Source organism: Scyliorhinus torazame, unplaced genomic scaffold (assembly GCF_047496885.1).
Source record: "Scyliorhinus torazame isolate Kashiwa2021f unplaced genomic scaffold, sScyTor2.1 scaffold_1021, whole genome shotgun sequence".
Taxonomy (NCBI): Eukaryota; Metazoa; Chordata; class Chondrichthyes; order Carcharhiniformes; family Scyliorhinidae; genus Scyliorhinus; species Scyliorhinus torazame.
Window position 1 is genome coordinate 7187 of NW_027308748.1, and position 17220 is coordinate 24406.

At 44.7% G+C, this 17220-nt stretch overlaps 1 long non-coding RNA gene across 1 annotated transcript; it reads right to left on the reverse strand.

Moving 5' to 3' along the window:
- Nucleotides 1-282: 282 nt before the first annotated feature.
- LOC140406924 (uncharacterized) lies at nucleotides 283-10377 on the reverse strand. Its single transcript, XR_011939380.1, has 2 exons — nucleotides 9662-10377; nucleotides 283-9572 (listed from the first exon to the last, which is right to left on the reverse strand). It is a non-coding gene; the product is annotated as an uncharacterized lncRNA (long non-coding RNA).
- Nucleotides 10378-17220: the final 6843 nt, after the last annotated feature.

A 17220-nucleotide genomic window follows, 5' to 3' on the forward strand; every position in this document is an offset into this window, starting at 1 on the left:
ATCCTCTCTCACAAAACCTTCCATTATTTTAAAGATTTCTATTAGGTTATCCCCTCCGCCTTCATTTCTAAGGAGAGAGGAGACCCAGCCTGTCAATCTTTTCCTGATATTTTATATGTACCTACACATTTCTGGTTTCACCATTATAAATCTTCTTTGCACCCTCTTCAGTACCTCGGTATCATTTTATAATATGGTGACTAGAACAGCATGCAGTGATCGGTGAGATACTTGATCCAGGAGTCACAGATAACCCAAAACAAATGGGACCAAGCTAATATGTGATTTTACGCTGGTTTATTAAGAAACAAATTTTAAAATGATGCACAATGGACACAAAAAACATCATACAGCCTGAGAATGATTTCCCAGTCCCAGAGGACAGACGGATTATGCAGAATGAGTACTGGTCTCCATTACTAGTGGCTGCAGTCTCCTCTGGATGGTTCACTGCTGTGAGCCAGTGTGGGTGTTGTGTGAAGCCAGTATGGATCTTTTTAGAAATCTCTTCCTGTTTTAACCTTTCCACAGACAAATGGTTTGCGGATGGATCCTGACATCCAATCATATCAGGGTTAGAAATGTCAATTTAAGAGCCTGTGTTAGAGACCAGTCCTGGGCAGAAAGAACAGGTCTGTCCTGTGTTTGTCACCCAGCAAGCTGCTGTGGAAGATTTCTTCACAGGCGAGAAAGGCAGTGAGCTATTCCTATAATATTCAATAAATGCCTTCATATTTTATCATTTATTTCTCACAAATCTTCTCGTCTTGAGAAGTGAATATCCTTATTGACTTCTCTCAACTGATTTCTGATCAACCCACCTATTTCTACACGACAAGCTTGTTTTCATAATTTCTTGATTACATAGACAACACAGTTAGATAACATACTAAAACTGCTAAAGTTATCAGAATCAGTAACACAAATGCTTGAGCTGCCGCCAAGAATAAAAGTAAAAACCTTTCCAGTAAATTGTGATAACTGTTCACTTAGATTCATCTTTCCCAGCTGCAGAGCATCTCACACCATTCCAAATTATTGGCATGTTGAAAATACATCAGCTACAAACAGAAGTTCATGCACGGACTTTAAAGATTCTCCAGCTCTCTGTTCACCTACCTCCACCTTGTGGCTATTTTCTAAATCCAGATTCTCGATCCCTCTTCACTTTAATTTCACTCCCTCTGACAGATACAAGTGTGTATAATTATATTCTGATTGTTTTAAAGTCAGTTTTCCAGTGGAATATGTGTCAATATCATAATGATTTAAAATGTTGTCTCATTTTACTGACCACATTAATCACTCGATGTTGTTCTGTTATCGAATAGCTGAGTATGTCTGGGACCCGTTCTTCAGTGCAGCTTCACCATGCATTTCCACATCAGCACACCCACACTGGTATCCCAGTATCAGGCTCCATGTGCCATACACGTCACTCTTGGACTTTCAGGTGATCTTGGGGGGGGGATCTCTGTCGGAGGATCTGTACTTCTCTCTCCTTGCATGGCTCCAATGCCTCAGTCAATGGCCAATCAATTCAGTTTATCTTTTAAAGTTCAGAGGCAGGGACACATTTATCTCCAAGAGAAAGTTATCAATTTATTTGTCTGATCTACACTGATTTTCACTAGAATGTACATCGATATAACATTGATCTATTCTATTGAGCTCTCCCCGGGGTGAGTTATTCCAATTTCCATTGGATAATGTGATTTTCTCGATCTTATTCTGAGTGGGCCATCCTATTAATTATTATCAGTCTCATTCAGGAGTCCTGGAGAAACTTTACTGTCCAATAGTATTGCATTCACACAATATTGTCTTTGTATATCAGAGACACAAATATTTGAAATCAGTTTGGAGATAACTCCCATATCACCCGTTCTCAAACACCCTGTTTTGAAAGATAAGAAATGGGATAAAGCCAAATCTTTAAAAGGCAAATTATCACCGTGCTGTCAGTGGAAAGGGTTAACTTCTCGGTTTGTTTGCAAACATTCCCAACTGTGCCCAATTGTGCTGACTTTAGGTGACTTTTCTTTTCAGATCAAAGATGAACCAAACAGCATTTGAAACTTTGTTTTCCAATTCTTTTGGGAAGGGGGTTTCAGCTTTGCCCAATTGTAACTTTTTCCCCCCATTCTCCTTGAGGCACCTTTCCAAATCACAGGAATAAACCTGAAGAAAAATAAAGCAAGAACATTAGCTTTCACAGGTAAGCTTCAACCTTCTTAAAGAGGGTGGAGCCTCCCACAGTTTGTGAGTTCTGAAACATTACTCCAAGATCCAAGGACTAAGCATACAAATTGGCCAGGAGAAACAACAAACCTGAGGATTGGGAGCAGGTTAGAATTCAGCAAAGGAGGACCAAGAGATTGATTAAGGGGAAATAGCGTACGAGGGTAAGCTTACGTGGAACATAAAAAACTGACTGCAAAAGTTTCTATAGATACGTGAAGAGCAAGAGATTGGTGAAGACAAATGGCTGAGCAACTCAATACATACTTTGGTTCTGTTTTCTCAAAGGACGACACAAATAACATACCAGAAATGTTGGGGAATGCAGGGTTCAGAGAGGGGAGGAACTGATGGAAATCAGAGTAGAGAAATGGTGTTGGGGACATTGATGAGATTGAAGGTCGATAAATCTCCGGGGCCTGCTAATCTACATACCAGACTACTTAAGGAAGTGACTCAAGGAATAGTGGATGTATTGGTGGTCATCTTCCAAGATTGTATAGACTCTGGAACAGTTCCTGCAGATCAGAGGGAGGCTAATGTAACCTCACTATTTAAAAAGGGAGGTAGAAAGAAAATGCAATTATAGATTAATCGACGTGATTACGGCAGTGGGGAAAATTCTAAAGTCCATAATCAAAGATTTTATAGTGGAGTACTTAGAAAACAGTGGCAGAATTGGTCAGAGTCAACATGGATTTATGAAAGAACAAAGAGAAGGACAGCACAGGAACAGGCCCTTAGGCCCTCCAAGCCTGCGTCGACCATGCTGCTCGACTAAACTAAAATCTTCTACACTTCCAGGGTCCGTATCCCTCTATTCCCATCCTATCCATGGATTTGTCAAGATGCCCCTTAAACGTCACTATCATCCCTGCTTCCATCACCTCCTCCGGTAGCGAGTTCCAGGCACCCACTACTCTCTATGTAAAAAACTTGCCTCGTACATCTCCTCTAAACCTTGCCCCTCGCACCTTAAACCTATGCCCCCTAGTAATTGACCCCTTCATTCTGACCATCCACTCTCTATGCCCCTCATAATTTTGAAGATCTCTATCAGGTTGCCCCTCAACCTCCGTTGTTCCAATGAGAACAAACCAAGTTTATTCAACCTCTCCTCATAGCTTATGCCCTCCATACCAAGCAACATCCTGGTAAATCCCGTCTGCACCCTCCCTAAAGCCTCCACATCCTTCTGGTAGTGTGGCGACCAGAATTGAACGCTATACTCCAAGTGTGGCCTAGCTAAGGTTCTATACAGCTGCAACATGACTTGCCAATTTTTACACTCAATGCCCCGGCCAATGAAGGCAAGCATGCCATCTGCCTTCTTGACTAGCTTCTCCACCTGTGTTGCCCCTTGCAGTGACCTGTGGACCTGTACACCTAGATCTTGCTGACTGTCAATACTCTTGAGGGCTCTACCATTCACTGTATATTCCCTACCTGTATTAGACCTTCCAAAATGCATTACCTCACATTTGTCCAGATTAAACGCTATCTGCCATCTCTCCGCCCAAGTCTCCAAACAATCTAAATCCTGCTGTATCCTCTGACAGCCCTCATCGCGATCCGCAATTCCACCAACTTTTGTGTCGTCCGCAAACTTACTAATCAGACCAGTTACATTTTCCTCCAAATCATTTATATATACTACAAACAGCAAAGGTCCCAGCAATGGTCCCTGCGGAACACCACGAGTCCACAGCCCTCCAATCAGAAAAGCATCCTTCCATTGCTACTCTCTGCCTTCCATGACCTAGCCAGTTCTGTATCCATCTTGCCAGCTCACCCCGATCCCGTGTGACTTCATCTTTTGTGCCAGTCTACCATGAGGGACCTTGTCAAAGGCCTTACTGAAGTCCATATAGACAACATCCACTGCCCTACCTGCATCAACCATCTTTGTGACCTCGAAAAACTCTATCAAGTTAGTGAGACACGACCTCCCCTTCACAAAACCGTGCTGCCTCTCGCTAATATGTCCACTTGCTTCCAAATGGGAGTAGATCCTGCCTCGAAGAATTCTCTCCAGTAATTTCCCTACCACTGACGTAAGGCCCACCGGCCTGTAGTCTCCTGGATTATCTTGCTACCCTTCTTAAACAAAGGAACAACATTGGCTATTCTCCAGTCCTCCGGGACATCACCTGAAGACAGTGAGGATCCAAAGATTTCTGTTAAGGCCTCAGCAATTTCCTCCCTTGCCTCCTTCAGTATTCTGGGATAGATCCCATCAGGTCCTGGGGACTTATCCACCTTCATATTTTTCAAGACGCTCAACAACTCGTCTTTTTGGATCTCAATGCGACACAGGTTATCTATACACCCTTCTTCAGGCTCAACATCCACCAATTCCTTCTCTTTGGTGAATACTGATGCAAAGTATTCATTTAGTACCTTGCCCATTTCCTCTGGCTCCATGCATAGATTCCCTTGCCTGTCTTTCAGTGGGCCAACCCTTTCCCTGGCTACCCTCTTGCTTTTTATGTACGTGTAAAAAGCCTTGGGATTTTCCTTAACCCTATTTGCCAATGACTTTTCGTGACCCCTTTTAGCCCTTCTGACTCCTTGCTTAAGTACCTTCGTACTTTCCTTATATTCTACACAGGCTGCATCTGTTCCCAGCCTTCTAGTCCTGACAAATGCCTCCTTTTTCTTTTTGACGAGACCTACGATATCTTTCGTTATCCAAGATTCCCGAAATTTTCCATATTTATCCTTCTTCCGCACCGGATCATACCGGTCCTGAATTCCTTTCAACTGACATTTGAAAGCCTCCCACATGTCAGATGTTGATTTACCCTCAACATCCGCCCCCAATCTAGGTTCTTCAGTTCCCGCCTAATATTGTTAGAATTAGCCTTCCCCCAATTTAGCACATTCAACCGAGGTCCGCTCTTATCCTTGTCCACCAGCACTTTGTATATTTAGATCCCACCCTGATCCCCTTGCAGCCACGTCTCTGTGATGCCCACAACATCGTACCGGCCAATTTCAATGTGCGCAACAAGCTCATTTATCTTGTTCCGTATCCTGCGATCATTAAGGTACAATACCCTCAGTCCTGCATTGACCACCTCCCTTCTCACACTTGTCACCTTTTTTGTTCTGCCTGAGGGTGATGTTCTATTATTTTTGTTCTCTATTTCCTCTTCAGTTATGACAGCTTCTAAGCTAACGTTCTGGTCCCCACCCCCTGCCATATTAAATTCTCCCGAGTGACACTAGCAAACCTCCCAGCCAGGATATTGGTGCCCTTCAAGTTTGGATGCAACCCGTCCTTCTTGTACAGGTCGCACCTGCCTCCAAAGAGATCCCTCTGGCCCAGAAATCTGAAACCCTCCCTCCTACACCACTGGTTTAGCTGCACTATCCTCCTATTTCTAGCCTCACTGGCACATGGCACAGGGAGTAATCCCGAGATTACAACCCGAGAGGTCCTGCTTCTTAGCTTACTGCCTAACTCCCTGAACTCCTTCTGAAGGACCTCATCCCTTTTCCTGCCTATGTCATTCGTACCTATGTATACTACGACCTCTGGCTGTTCACCCTCCCCCTTCAGGATGTCCTGTGTTCGTTCAGAGACATCTTTGACCCTGGCACCAGGGAGGCAATACACCATCCTGGGAAAGGGAAATCATGCTTGACAAATCTATTGCAATTCTTCAAGGATGTAACTGATGAGTAGTTGATGAGGGGAAGCCAGTGGATGTGGTTTATTTGGACTTTCAGAAGGCTTTCAACAAAGTTCCACATCAGAAAGTTAAACCGCATGGGTTTAGGGATTGTATATTGAGATGGATGGAAAACTGGTTGGCAGGCAGGAAATAAAGAGTAGGAATAAACAAGTATTTTTCCGAATAGCAGTGACGAGTGGGGTACCGCTAGGATCGGTACCAGCACCTCAGCTATTCACTATATCCATGATTTAGATGAGGGAATAAATGTAATATCCCAAAATTTGCAGATGGCACAAAACTATGTGGTAGGATGAGCTGTGGAGAGGATGCAGAGATGCTTCAGTGCTATTTGGACAAGCTGAGTGGAAAAATGCATGGCAGATGTAGTACAATGTGGATAAATATGAGGTTATCCAGTTTGGTAGGAAAAACAGGACGGCAGATTATTATCTGAATAACTATAAATTAAGAGAGGGGAATGTGCAATGAGACCTGGGTGTCTTCACACACCAATCACTGAAGGTAAGCATGCAGGTACAACAGGTGCTGAAGAAGAAAAATGGAGTGCTGGCCTTATTAACAGGAGGATTTGAGTACAGGAGCAGGGATGTCTTGTTGCAATTATACAGGGCCTTGGTGAGGCCACACCTGGGATATTGTCTGCAGATTTGGTCTCCTTATCTGAGGAAGGGTGTTCTTGCTATAGAGGGAGTGCAGTGAAGGTTTACCAGACTGATTCCTGGGATGGTGGGACTGACGTATGAAGAGAGATTCAACCATTATGTTCGCTGGAGTTCAGAAAAATGAAAGGGAACTTATGGAAACCTATAAACATCTAACAGGACTAGACAGGGTAAATGCGGGAAGGATTCCCGATGGTGAGGGAGTCCAGCACCATGCGTCATAGTCGAAGGATATGGGGTAGACCACTTAGGACAGAAATCAGGAGAAATTTCTTCACCCAGAGAGTGGTCAGCCTGGGGAATTCGCTACCACAGAAAGAGTTGAGGACCAAACATTGTCTGCTTTCAAGAAGCAGTTAGATACAGCTCTTCGGGCAAAAGGGATCAAAGGATATGGAGGGAAAGCGGGGAACAGGTTACTGAGTTGGATGATCAGCCATGATATTAATGAATGATGGAGCAAGCTCGAAGGGCCGAATGGCCTCCTCCTGCTTCTATTTTCTATGTTTCTATGTGAGGCTGAAGTTTGTCTTGAGGGAATCAAACATTTTGGCGCCGTTTCCAATTGTACAATTAAATTGTGATTCACACTGAAAGGTTCACTTTCACTCAGCACGTTTCACTTTTCTCAGCACAGACATTTTAGATTAAATACCAATTGTTCACTTCTCTTGCAGCTGGTGTGTGGAGAAGATCATGTTCACTGCAGACCTGTCAGCAGAGAAACCGCACTGTGCTTCTGGATACATCAATCTGCAAGTAGATGGATCTTTTAGACATGACCCTAGCGAAGGTCCTCCCAGTGATGTTAAGGAGCGAGTTGTCCCTGTAGTTGTTGGAATCTCCTCTGTCACTGCTGATTTTATATATTGTGATGGTTTTGCATCACACGTATGGAATGGTTCCTGTCACCCATCAGAGACGGAGGAGGTCATGAAGGTGTGACAGCCGATGGGACTTTCCGTGTGTAAGCAGATCAGCTGGAATCCCATCCTTGCCGGGTGCCTTTCTGCTTGCTCAGCAATCAATGGCCTTTTCCAGCTCAACTGGTGAGAGTTCCTTGTCCAACTCAACAATGGAAGCTGCAATAGAGACAATCAGAGTCTGGGAGATGTCCAGCTCACAGTCGTGATCAACCCAGCAGGACATCTGTTTACTTCTGTTGGTGAGAACTTCACCAGCTGCCAAGTTCAGCCGGGCAACTTTGGTGATGGTCGGACAAAGATCCCCCTTCACCCCATCAGTCGTAGATTTCCATTGTCACAGGCAGCTTGGAATTATTGACAGAGGCTGGTCCAATGTTTATTTGCACAGGATCTCCCTGATATTTACACAACTGTCTTGGCTACCTTCAAGTAATGCAGTGTTCTAGCTGTTGGGTTTATGTTGCACATCAGGTCGACTTTGCTTTTTGTTTCAATGACAGATGTCATCTCGGCCGAGTGAGTCTGAACCAGTCTTTGTTGTGGGTTCCACCTTTACCAAATGTTGCTGCTGCTGTGTCAAAAATGATTCAACTCAGCGACTTCCAAACTTCATCAGTATCAATGTTGATGTTAAGGTTTTTATGTACGTTTTTACAGTACCTGTATAATATTTCACTGTTTGTTTCGCTTCCTTCACAATTTAATATCATAATTGACATAACACTGAAGGAGTCAGTAAGAATTGTCAGCAAGGATTAATCTGCACTTTCTAATTGGAGATGTCAATCAGTGGAACCTTTTAGACACTGATTTGCATCAAAGATCACGATTGAAGTACAAGTTCATAATTTTACTGTAAATGTGTTCCTGTTGAGAGTTCTTGAATTGAGGAGAAAGATCACAGGGGGGATTTTAAAAAGGGACATTGCAGCCCCAAAAATCAGTGACATTTTCAGACTATTAAACTGCAGCCAGTTATAGGGATTGTTAACATCAGCAGAATCAAACCAGATATTGTCAGACTATCAATCCTGGATGTGATTAGCAGCAGCAAAACAGCAGATTCCAATCCCTGCAGTCATTTGTGAACTCGCTGGTGTCTCAGCAGGTGTTGTGACTGAGTGAATCCCGCTCCACACAAGGAGCAGGAGAACCGTCTCCCTCCGGTGTGATCCCACTGATGTGTCAGCAATTGGGATGCCCAAGGAAATCCCTTCCCACACACGGAGCAGGAGAACGGCTTCTCTCCAGTGTGAGTGCCTTGGTGCTCACTGAGGTCAGTTGACTGACTGAAAGTCTCTCCACAGGTGATGCACCTGAATGGTTCCTCGTTTGTGTGCATTTGGTGGTGTGTCTGGAGGGTGAATACCTGAGTGAATCCCTTCCCACACACAAAGCAAATGAATGGTTTCTGACCCGTGTGAATTTGCTGGTGTTCAGCGAGGATGGATAAAGACTTGAATTTCTCTTCACAGGTTGTGCAGCTGAATGGTTTCTGCTCAGCGTGAACTCGCTGGTGTAAGCGAAGGGCAGATGACTGAGTGAATCTCCTCTCACACACAGAACAGCTGAACGGCCTTTCCCCAGTATGAACGCGTCGATGGATTTCCAGCCGGGGTGAAGAATTGAATCCTTCACCACAGTCCTCACATTTCCACGGTTTCTCCATGGTGCCAGTTTCCTCATATCTCTCCAGTTTGGACAGTCCGTTGAAGCTTTGTCCACACACACAGAACACCTGTACGGTTTCTCCTTGCTGCGAATCGTGTGATTTTTTTTTTTTACACGCTGTTTCACTGGTTAAAGCTATTTGTACAGTCAATGTACCGGAACACTTTCACTACAGTGTGTGTCCTGATGCTTTTCCAGTCACAATGATGTCTGAAATGGTGTCACACAGAAAGAACACACAAACCTTTCTCCTTCCAAATTCAATGACTAATGATATTCTGGCCATGGCGACTCAGTGACTCTGTCAGATCAGGTACTGTGATGTTCAGTTTGAGCTTCCTATCTGTAAATCCACACATTCTAATGCCCTGGAAAAGAAGTTTACAAAACGTTATATAGAGAGAAATCCTGAAAATACAATTCTATTTTCTATACAACATATTTTCCTCATTTGTACCTGCAAAACAGTAAACCCATACACTCTCTTGCTCCCCACGCTGAATGCAAATCCCAGGGTGACTAATAGTCCCATATTTTACAGAAATGTATCTGAGTCCACTGTCCCAGTCTGCATGCTGCCTGGATGCTGGCTGTACTATAAACTGGATCTTTGTCACTGCACAGAACCATGTTCCTTACCGCTTCTATGTTCCAACAGCTCTGGCAAACACCACCCTTAATTTTCACCATGAGAGTTGGTCAGCCCGTCAAACCCAGCACAGCACCTTCACAATTATTTTCCTTACAGTTTACCTCCTGCCTCCACTCTGGCTGGGTTCAGTTCTCAAGCCTCTTTGCAAAGTGAGAATAAAATCAATTAATCACTCATTTTCTGTCCTGGTCACTGGGACCCTGATGCCCGCTCACTGGGACACACAAGAAGTAAACAAGCCCCGGGAGCTGCAAACCCGGGACCTGCAGGTTCCTATTGGGGGTTTGGGGCCTCCAGCGGGTGTTTGTGAATCCTCCCCGCCCACCTCCCAGCGTTTCCTTCCTTCCCAGAGATCAGAATCCTCATTGATTTGAGTCCAAAGTGTCAGCTCTTATTTACTGTCCCCCTCCTCTGGTGTGAACCATCCTCCAGTCGCTGAAGTAGGAGGGTTAACCTGGGCCTGTTCCCGGCAGCTGCAAACCCGGGAGCTGACAATGATTCTGAAGGGTTTGCGGATCCTCCCACCCACCGCCTGACGCTGACTCCGCTTCTCCGGGACAAAGGAGTCCCTTCCCGAGGCCTACACTGGAATTGCGCATGCTCCAAACTCCGTTCCCTCGCCTGCGCACTGGTGCCCAACTATAGCAGCCGCATTGCGCATGCTCTGCATCACAATGCCAGGTTGATTGACAGCAGCTCGAGACCAATACGAAGAGGGGACGGACCTGGCTGCCTGAACAGGAGCGGCTGATCCACCAACCAATCAGAGTGAATGAGGGGCGGGCCTGAGCTCGGATCTTCCTCATTGGTTGAAACTCGGCATCATTTTGAAAGCTTATCTGTCTCAAACTCCAGGAGAAAACTGCACCTTTCTGTGTGTGGCTTTAAACAGATGAGACCCTGTGGGTGTGGAGCAAATATTTCAACGTTTGTTCTTCAAATATGGAAATCTGAAACCATGTCCACACAATTCAGGGGCTGACTTCAAAATAGAACTGGGCAGACAGGGAATGTCTACAGTAACAGAATATGCTGGACAATCTCAGCAGGTCTGACAGCATCTGTGGAGAGAAAAGGGAGCGAATATTTTGTCTGGATGACTCTTTGTCAAAGCCATCCAGACTCGAAACATTAGCTCCCTTTCTCTCCACAGATGCTGTCAGGCCTGCTGAAATACTTGAATTTTTACTGCTTTTGTTTCAGATTCCAGCATCTGTCGTAATTTGCTTTTATCTGAATGTCGACAGTACCTTGTTTTGGGGTCACTGCGTATCATTTCCCCCCCACTTACCATTACCTGTTTAAATGTGAAGAAAGAGCTTTTCAAGAATGAGACACAGTAACTGACACCCTGTTCAAAATGAAACTAAAGTCACTGTCTGTCTTTACCAAGGATATAGAGGCTAAAGAGGCTACCCAGGCCATGGAGGCAGATTAAGAAACTTTGTCGCCAGAGCGGCACGGTAGCACTGTTACTCCATAGCGCCAGGGTCCCGGGTTTGATTCCCGGCTTGGGTCCCTGCCTGTGCAGAGTCTGCATGTTCTCCCTGTGTCTCCGTGGGTTTCCTCCAGGTGCTCCGGTTTCCTTCCACAAGTCCCGGAGGACATGCTTGCTAGGTTAATTGGACATTCTGAATTCTCCCGCCGTGTACCAGAACAGGCTCCGAAGTGTGGCGACGAGGGGATTTTCACAGTAACTTCAATGCAATGTTAATATAAGCCTACTTGTGACAATAATAAAAATTATTATTTTTAATTGATAAGGAGGAAATGTTAAAGTGAGAATGTAAATTACAGTGGAGCTGGCAATAATTTCCCAGTCTTTGCTGGAGGTGCCAGATGACTGGAGAATTACAAATCTTATGCATTTGTTCAATAAGGATAGCCCCAGCAATTGCAGATCAGTTAGTTTAACATCATTGGTGGGCAAGCTTATAGAATCAATTATTCCAAATAGAATTTTAAAACATGGAAAATTATGGACTGATTTGCAAGAACCAGTATCAATCCACCTACCCTGCACATCTTTGGGTTCTGGGGGTGAGACGCACATAGACATGGGGAGAATGTGCAAACTCCGCATGGACAGTGACCCAGGGCCAGGATCAAATTTGTGTCCTTGGCGCTGTGAGGCAGCAGTGCTAACCACTGCGCCGCCGTGCCGCCCAACTGACAGATTTCTGAATGTCAATAACACAAAGGGATATGGGAATAGTGTGGGGGGAAAGGCATTGAAGTGGATGATCAGCCATGATCGTATTGAATGGTGGAGCAGGCTCAATGGGCTGAATGGCCAACTCCTGCTCCTATGTTACAATGATACAAAGATAGGTAGGAAATTAAATTGTGAAGAGGACATAAGGAGGTTACAAAAATATATGTTAAATGAGCGGTATAAAATTTCCCAAATGGAGTGCAATGTAGGAAACGTTATTACTTGAAGATTTGTATTCATTGCAGAGCTTGGAGATTCGGAGGGATCTGGGTGTCCAAGAGCATGAATCACAAAAGATGAGTATAAAGGTACAGCAAGTAATTAGGAAAGCTAATAGAATGTCATTGTTTATTGTGAGGGGAATGGAATACAAAAGTAGGGAGGTTATCTTATGAGGAATGAATGGACAGGCTGGGCTTGTGTCCGATGGAGTTTAGGTGACTTGATTGAACCTTGATGTTGGATGTGGAAAGGATGTTTCCTCTTGTGAGAGAATCTAGAAATTGAAGTCTTCTTAAAGTAACAACACTGGTTAGCACTGTTGCCTCACGGCATTGAGGACCCGGGTTTGATCCCAGCCCCAAGTCACTGTCTGTGTAAAGTTTGCACATTCTCCCCGTGTCTGCATGGGTCTCATTACCCCAACCCAAAGATTTGCAGGGTAGGTGGATTGGCCAGGCTAAATTGCCCCTTAATTGGAATTTTAAAAAAGTAGCAACTTGCCCCTTTAAGGCAGAGAAGAACTTTTTTTCTCGCAATGGGTGCTGAGTCTTTGGAACTCTCTTCCTAAGGGCAGTGGAAGCAGAGTCTTTGAATATTTAGAAGGCAGAGCTGGATAGATTAGTGTTAAGCAAGAGGGTGAAAGGTTATCGGGACAATAGGTGGGGTGAAGACCATCATATAACGATATGAAATAGGAAGAAGAGGATGCTGTTCAGCCTTTAAATAGGATCATGGCTGATTCAACATTTCTCTCGTCCACTTTCCTGCCCTTTCCCTGGAATCCTTGATTCCCTCACTGATCAAGAATCTATCTCAGCTTTAAATATACACAGGGACTCTGTCCCCACAGCTTTCAGTTCCAAAGATTCACAACCCTCAGAGAAAAAATTCCTCTTCATCTCAGTCTCAAATTTACATCTCTTTATTCTGGGCCTAGACTCTCCCACGAGGGGAAACATCCTCTCAGCATTTACCCTGTCAAGCCCCTGAAGAATCCTGTATGTTTCAATGAGATCATCTCTCAATCTTCTAAATTCCAATGAGTAGAGTCCAAACCTGTTTAACCTTTGCTCCTAAAACAATCCCTTCATACCGGGGATCATCATAGTGAATCTTCTCTAACCCTCCTCCAATAAAATAATATCTCTCCTTAAATAAGGGGGCCAAAACTGCTGACACTATCTCTGTAGGCATTTCTTTAGGATCCTAAGGTGTAAGTCATCAGGGATAGGGTACTTATCTGTCTTTAGCCGCATTAGTTTGTTGAATACTGCATCTCTAGTATTGGTATTTAATTCCTCCTCCATATTCTTTAGTATGAATGGAATATTTGAAGTCTCTTCAACCATAAAGACTAATGCAAAATATCTGTTTAACTCCTCTGCCATTTCCTTATTCCCCATAACTATCTCCGCAGATTTAATTTCTAAGGGGCCTGTGTGGAGTTGAGGTTAAAATCAGATCAGCCAGGATGTAATGAATGGTGGAGCAGGCACGAGGGGCCGAGTGGCCTACACCTGCTCCTAATTCATATGTTATCACATCCTTTATAATAGATTGTAGCATTTTCCCTCCTACTGATGTCAGGCTAATGGGTCTGTGGTTCCCTGTTTTCTCTCTCTCTCCTTTAATAGTGGGATTACATTTACCACCTTCCAATCTTCAGGAACCATTCCAGAATCTATAGAATTTTGAAAGATGATCACCAATGTATCCACTATCTCTACAGCCGCCTCTTTCAACACTCTGGGATGGAGAGCAGCAGCTTTTGGGGATTTATTAACTTTCAACCACATTAATTTTTCCAGTACTACTTTTTCACTAATTCTAATCTCTTTCAGTTCCTCGTGCTCACGAGTCCCTTGGTTCTCTGGTGTTTTTAGGACAATTTCTGTAACTTGCTCCGTGAAGACAGACACACGTTGTTTATTTTCCCTGCCATTTCCTTATTCCCCATCATAAACTCTCCTGTCTCTGTCTGGAATGGACCACATTGGTCGTTGCTAATCTTTTCCTTTTCACATTACTATAGGAGCTGTTCCAGTCCTTTTTTTAATGTTTCTCGCCAGTTTGTTCTCATATTCTATTTTCTTTTTATCAGTTTCTTGATCCTCCTTTGCTGAATTCTAAAACAAGTTCCCAATCCTCAGGCTTATTACCTATTTTGGCCATTTTATGAGCCCCTTCTTTTCATGTAATGGAATCTTTAATGTTTCCTGTTATAATAATAATCTTTATTATTGTCAAAAGAAACTACTGTGAAAATCCCCTTGGCACCATTGCATCACTATTACTGTTGGATATTTATTCCTTAAATTAATTTATATTTGTCATACATATGTGAAAGTCGCCAAAGTCCCAGAGGACCACAGGCTTCTCTCTCCTGAGAAAGAGAGAGCGAGAGAGCTGCTTGGTGGTGATTTGACCCGAGGATCACCACACCTCAGGCGAGGGGCGCACCACACCTCAGGCGAGGGGCAATGTTGAGGAGACGGGGCCTTCATGGATAACCTCAGCCGGTACAGGAGTTGGACCCACACTGTTGGTGTCGCTCAGTATCACAAACCAGCCATCCAGCCAACTGAACTAACCAATCCCCTTGTAAATATGTAATAATTCCTTAAATAATAGCTATCTCCCATCATACCTTTTAATGTATTTTCCCAGCCCACCTCAGACACCTTATTCCCTCATACCCTGAGCCCCGCATACTCAGTTTTCCACAGTGAGAAACACCCAAATAAACAAAACAAAAGAACCCTGTAACCACCATAGTCCCTCTTCGTGGCAACGTGGCATGGTTCTGGGGCTTCCAAACAGAAATGGAAACAAATTCTCTTAAACTTCAAAACTCCCTTTCACTCTTCTGATTCTTGTGAAACTTGATACCAGGTATTTGCAAGAAAGTTCAGAGAGCATCAGCCCATTGGAGGCAAAGTCGTGAGACCAGCCAGTCCAGCAGAACGAAACCCTCCGACCCTCCCCATCGACCAACTGTCAGAATGAACGAAATGCAGTCCTGGGTGTAATTGAAGCAGAAACAATAACAGCAGAATCCTACCCCTGTAATCAATTGTGAACTTGTTGGTGTCTCAGCAAGTTCGAGGAAACACAGAATCCCTTCCCACACTGAGAGCAGGTGAACGGTGTCTCCCCAGTGTGAATTCGCTGATGTGACTTGAGGTTGGATGACTGAGTGAATTCCTTCCCACACTGAGGGCAGGTGAATGGCCTCTCCCCAGTGTGAACTCGCTGATGTGAGTTCAGGCCGGATAACTGAGGGAATCCCTTCTCACACTGAGAGTAGGTGTACGGTCTCTCCCCAGTGTGTGCTCGCTAGTGTGTCTGCAGGGTGGATGAGTGACTGAATGTCTTCTCACAGTCTGAGCAGGTGAACGGCCTCTCCCTGGTGTGAACCCGCTGGTGTGACTTCAGATGGGATAACTGAGTGACTCCCTTCCCACACACAGAGCAGGTGAAGGGCCTCTCCCCAGTGTGAATGGGTCGATGAGCTTCCAGCGCAGATGGAACCCTGAATCCCTTCCCACAGTCCCCACATTTCCACCGTTTCCCCATGTTTTGGGTCTCCTCTTGTCTCTCCAGTCGGACAATCAGTTGAAGCCTCGTCCACACACAGAACACGTGTACGGTCTCTCCCCGCTGTGAATGGTGTGATGTGTTTTCAGGCTGTGTAACTGGTTAAAGCTCTTTCCACAGTCAGTGCTCTGGAACACTCTCACTCGGGTGGGTGTGTCTCGGTGCTTTTCCAGTCACACTGATATTTAAAATCTTTTGAAGCCAACAGGTCGGGTGAACATTCCTCCTTCCCGATTTAATGGCCAATGAACCGAGTGACTCTGTCAAATCTAAATATGATGTTTGAGATTTCTGTCTGTAAATCCTCTCCTTTTAACATCCTGTAAAAGGAGTTTACAAAATAAATCACAGTCAGTACAGGATAGAAATTCAGAACAGATTATTTTAATTTCTATAAAACATTCTTTCCTCTCATTCCCCAAAAGCTGTAAATCTCCATCCCACTCACTCTCCCTCCATTCTCACTCTGCTGTATCTAATATTCACCCTCCCAATTCTCCTGAAGGTGCTGATTCAGGCTGATTGACAGATCCATGCTCACTGCTTCCTGTCCTAGGCACAGAGACCATAACAAACAGGAGGTACAGTCGAAGCAACAGTGCTAACCACTCTGGTACCCTGCCGCCCAGCACCATTTTTCCACGCCATCCCCCATATCCCTCGATAACTTCACTACCTAGAAACCTATCAAACTGCCCTGAAAATATTTGATGACTGAGGTTCCACAGTCCTCTGGGGTAGAGAATTCCAAAGCTTCACCACATTTCCTTTAAATGTATTGATGGGGGCAGCACAGTGGCACAACGGTTAGCCCTGCTTCCTCTCGGTGCCGAGGACCCGGGTTCGATCCCGGCCCCAGGTCACTGTCCATGTGGAGTCTGCACATTCTCCCCGTGTCTGCATGGGTCTCACCCCCACAACCCAAGAAGATGTGCAGGGTGGGTGGATTGGCCATGCTAAATTTCCCCTGAATTGGAAAAAAAAATTGGGTATTTAAAAAAATTAATCAATTCATTGACGGGGATTTGGGGGCCGCTGGTTAGGCCAGTATTTTTTTGTCATCCCTAGTTGCCCTTCAGAAGGTGGTGGTGAGCTGCCTTCTTGAACTTCTGCAGTCCCTGAGGTGTAGGTACACCCACTGTGCTGGTAGGGAGGAGTTCCAGGATTTTGCCCCAGCGACACTGAAGGAACGGCGATATATTTCCAAGTCGGTCTGGTGAGTGACTTGGAGGGGAACCTCCAGGGGGTGAGGTTCCCAGGTATCTGCTGCTCTTGTCCTTCTAGATATTAGTGGTCGTGGGTTTGGAAGGTGCTGTCTGAGGAACCTTGG